At 39.4% G+C, this 5,000-nt stretch overlaps 1 pseudogene; it reads right to left on the bottom strand.

Annotated features, from left to right (window-relative positions):
- The window catches only part of LOC135200715 (uncharacterized protein DDB_G0271670-like), a 23,888-nt pseudogene that overhangs the window by 5,462 nt on the left and 13,426 nt on the right, over positions 1 to 5,000 (bottom strand).

Raw genomic sequence — 5,000 nt, 5'->3', positions numbered from 1 at the left:
GTCTAGCATGAATGGTTCCTGGAAATTACAGGACTTTCATTGCATACAGTTACTAAGCACTAACTAAACAGTAATGTACTATCACTAAACATTAACATTGATAATACACTTACACCCTCTAAATACACTTACTGTACACTCACTCTCACTAAACACTCACAGTTAACATACAATCACAAATAAAAACACTAAACACTCACTGAGTACTCAACACTTATAGGCACTCACTATACACAGAATGCTCACTAAACACTCACTAAATATTCACTGTACCCTAAACACTCAGTAAATATTCACTAAACACTCACTCAATCGTAGACACTCATTAAACACTAAGCATTCACTAAACAATCAATATTCACTAAACATTCATAAGTAATCCGTATACACTAAGCATTCACTAAGCACTCGCTATACACTCACACCACTCATGAACTTAAACAATCATTTAAACTCACTAATTACTCATTTAACCCCCACACACTCTTTAAACACTAAACAGTAAATGAACATCCCCTCGTCACTCATTGAACATTTACACACTAAAGATCCACTAAGCACTAACATTCACAAGACATTCACTAAACCCTAAAAACTCACTAAACATTCACTGAACACTTACACACTAAACATTTGCTAAATACCAACATTCACTAAACCCTAAACCCTCACTAATCATTCACTAAACCCTAAGCACTCACTAAACATTCACTGAATGCTTAAACATTCGCTAAACACTAACATTCACTAAAACTTAAACACTCACTAAACATTTACTAAACCCTAAGCACTCATTAAACACTCACTGAACACTTACACACTGCACATTCACTAAACCCTAAACACTAACTAAACATTCACTAATCCCTAAGCACTCACTAAATATTAACTGAATATTTAAACATTTGCTAAACACTAACATTCCCAAAAATTCACTCAATGCCAAACACTCACTAAACATTTACTGAATACTTTTATACTAAACATTCAATAAAACTTAAACACTCACTAAACATTTACTGAATACTTTTACACTAACATTCACTAAAACTTAAACACTCACTAAACAATTACTGACTACTTTTACAATAAACATTCACTAAAACTTAAACACTCACTAAACATTTCCTAATCCCTAAGCACTCATTAAACATTCACTGAACACTCACACAATACACATTCACTATACACTAATATTCACTAAATCCTAAACACTAACTAAATATTCACTAAACCCGAAGCCTTACTAAACATTTACTGAATGTTTAAACATTCACTAAACACTAACATTACACAAATTCACTAAACCCCAAACATTCACTAAATATTCACTGAATAATTAAACAAACATTCACTAAAAACTTAACTCTCATTAAACATTTACTAAACACTAAGCATTCATTAAAAATTCATTGAATGCTTAAACATTGCCACAAGGTATGGTGTTAGCTGCATTGATATTTGTTATTATGATTGCAGACATGGACAGTAATGTTAAGGACTCGGTAGTGAGTAGTTTTGCCGATGACACAAGGATAAGTAGAGAAATTACTTGTGATGAAGATAGGAACTCGCTACAAAGAGACTTTAACAAAGTATATGAATGGGCAGAGGTAAATAGGTTGGTATTTAACTCTGATAAATTTGAATCAATAAACTATGGAGATAAAGAAGGAAAGCTATATGCATATAGGGGACCCAATAACGAGATAGTCACTAATAAGGATGCAGTTAAAGACCTTGGTGTGATGTTGAATAGGAACATGTTATGCAATGATCAAATAGCAATACTATTGGCAAAATTCAAAGCAAAAATGGGAATGTTGTTACGGCACTTCAAAACAAGAAAAGCTGAACACATGATTATGCTTTATAAAACGTATGTATGTAGTCCACTTGAATATTGCAATATATGGTACCTACACTATTAAAAGGATATTGCACAAATAGACTACAATTTTTAAAATTATAGTCTAGAAAGGAGAAGAGAACGCTACTATGATAACAGACATGGAAACAGATAAAAGGAATTGTTGAAAAACATCATGGAGCTAAGATAGATGATAGTGCCCAAAACTATACCAGGAAAAATAAGGAAAGCACACAGGACATTAATCCACTACGCACCAGCATCGACAATGCAGCATCTATTCAATGCGTTGCCAGCTCATCTGAGAAACATATCAGGAGTGAGCGTAGATGTGTTTAAGAATAAGCTCGACAAAGACCTAAGCTGCATTCCAGACCATCCAAGATTGGAAGATGCAAAATATACCGGAAGATGCATTAGCAATTCTCTGGTACACATGAGAGGTGCCTCACACTGAGGGACCTGAGGCAACCCGAACGAGTTACAAGGTCTGTAAGGTAAGGGTTCCTCCTTCTCCTTTTCCTCTTCCTCCTCCTCCTTCTCCTTCTCCTCATCTTCCTCTACCTCATATTCCTCCACCTCCTCCTTCTCCTCCATTTCCTCCACCTTCTCATCCACTCCTCCTCCTCCTCCTCCTTCATCCCTCCCCTCCTCCTTTTCCCTTCTTCATTCTCCACCTCCTCATCACCTCCCCCTCTCCTTCCTCCACCTCCTCATCCCCTCCTCTTCCTCCCCCTCCTCCTCCTCATCCTCCTTCTCAACCTCCTCCTCCTCTTCCTCCACTCCTCATCCCTTCGCCCTCCTCCTCCTCCTCCTCCCCTTTCTTCTCCCTCTCCTCCTACGGCCCAGCTTGACCTCCGCCTCATCTGCAATGAGTTTCAAAATGACCTCACAAGAGGAAATCGGTGTGTATGTGTGTGTGTGTGCATGGGGCATAGAGGCTCTATAGTATAATACACTTGGAGTGTCGACCTCTATACTAGTACTACACTGTAGATTGGTGGTTTTCCACCAGGGCGGCGCTGTAAAGCCTTGCGGCCATCTTTAAAAGTCTTGTAACCCGCAAATTGAACAGGGGATTAGTGCAGTTGTGAATTCTTTTTTTAATCATTAACGTTTAATGAGCGAAATTTAATGTTTGGCTATTTTTAGGGTTCAGTGAGTAAGTGTTTAGTGAATGTTTCTATGTAAGGTTTTAGTGAATGTTTAGTTTAGGTTTAGTGAAGTCTTGTTGAATGTTTGGTGTGTAAGTATGTATGAATGTTTACCGAGTGTTTAGGGCTTAGTGAATGTTTTGTGAATGCTTGTGGATGTTTAGTGAGTCTTCAGGTTTTAGGAGAATGTCAGTGAATGTTTAATGTGTAAGTATTTAGTGAATGTTTATTGAGTGTTTAGCTTACCTGAATGGTTTTGTGAAATGTCTGTGAATGTTTAGTGAGTCTTTAGATTTTTGGAGAATGCTAGTGAATGTTTAGTGTGAAGTATTTAGTGAATGTTTACTGAGTGTTTAGGGCTTAGTGAATGTTTCGTGAATGTCAGTGAAAGTTTATTGACTCTTTAGGGTTTTAGTGAATGTTTTGTGAATGTTAGTGAATGCTCAGTGTGTAAATATTTAGTGAACGTGTAGTGAGTGTTTAGGGTTTAGTGAATGTTTAGTGTAAGTTTTTAGGGTTACTTAGTCCACTATATTATGTTTTCATCATTTTTCTTCGTAATATATTATGGATCTACCTTATCAAAAGCTTTTGCAATGTCTAGGTAAACCAAACCCATGTGTATCTTTTACGTTTATCATATTTTTATTTATATGTTCTCACGGTGGACTAACAGTTGGGTTTGTGTACTTTTTTCTGGGTGCAAAACCATGTTGTCCTATATTAAACAAATAAACCAATTATTTTTCATTAAATGTTTCATAATATTTTTCTTCCTTACCCTTTCATACACTTTCATAATATGGGATGTTAGACTCACAGACCTATAATTACTTGCCTCTAGTCTTGATCCACTTGATGAGGAGGTGGAAGACAAGGAGGAGGAGGAGGAGGAGGAGGAGGAGGAGGAGGAGGAAGGAGGAGCGAGGAGGGGAAAAAAGAAGGATGAGGAGGAGGAGAGAAGGAGTTGGAGGAGGAGGAATCATGAGAGAGGAGAGGGGTGGAGGAGGAATAGGAGGAGGGGGAGGAAGAGGGGATGATGAGGTTGATTAAAAGGAGGAGGAGGAGGCGGAGGAAGAGGAGAAGGAGGATGATGGAGAAGCGAATAGGAGGAGGAAGAGAGGATGAGGATGAGGATGAGAAGGAGGAGGGGGAGGAGGAAGATGAGGAGTAGGATAATGAGGAGGAGAAGGAGGAAGAGGAGGAGGAGGATGAGGAGAAGGAGGTGGAGGAGGAAGAGGAAGAGGAAGAGGAGGATAAGGATGAGGAGGAAGAGGATGTGGAGGAGGTGGAGGAGGGGGAAGATGAGAAGGAGCAGGATAATAATGAGAAGGATGAGAATGGGGAAGAGAAGGAGAAAGAGGAGGAGGAGGGCTAAGAGAAGGAGGAGAGAAGGGGGCGAGAAGAGGAGGAGGAGCGAGGGCTAAGAGAAGGAGGAGAAGAAGGGGGCGGAAGAGAAGTAGAAGGAGGAGACGGAACGGAGGATGAGAAGGAGCAGAAGGAGGAAGGTGAGGAATAGGGAGTGGAAGAGAAGGAGGAGGATTCTTATTCCTCCATATCAAATCATTCCTCCTCCTCCCCTTACTACTCTTAACTTTAAGACCCAATCCTTTATGGACACGCCTGATCCCAGATCTCTTCACACCAATATCACCATCTTCCCGCTCCCACCTCACAACATTCCCCGCACCCTTTCTCTCTCTCTCGATCTCGATCGAGGAAGGAAAGGGCAGAGGTAGGCTATAATAGCCACTAGACCCGAAAGAGGAAAACTTAGCTGTTATAATGTTTCTTGGATATCTCGATGGACCTGAGTCTAAGAGAGAGAGAGGAGAGAGAGAGGGAGAGAGAGAGACGAGAGAGAGAGAGAGAGAGAGAGAGAGAGAGAGAAATTTATTTCAATGAGTAACTTTGTGGTATAACCTTTAAAAATGTTAATGAAAACGCAGAAAAATCAATTAACTAAATCCAAAAAC

This window comes from Macrobrachium nipponense, chromosome 27, assembly GCF_015104395.2.
Source record: "Macrobrachium nipponense isolate FS-2020 chromosome 27, ASM1510439v2, whole genome shotgun sequence".
NCBI classification, from domain to species: Eukaryota; Metazoa; Arthropoda; class Malacostraca; order Decapoda; family Palaemonidae; genus Macrobrachium; species Macrobrachium nipponense.
Note: the sequence above shows the minus strand (reverse complement) of the source record. Positions and strands in the feature narration are given on the sequence as shown.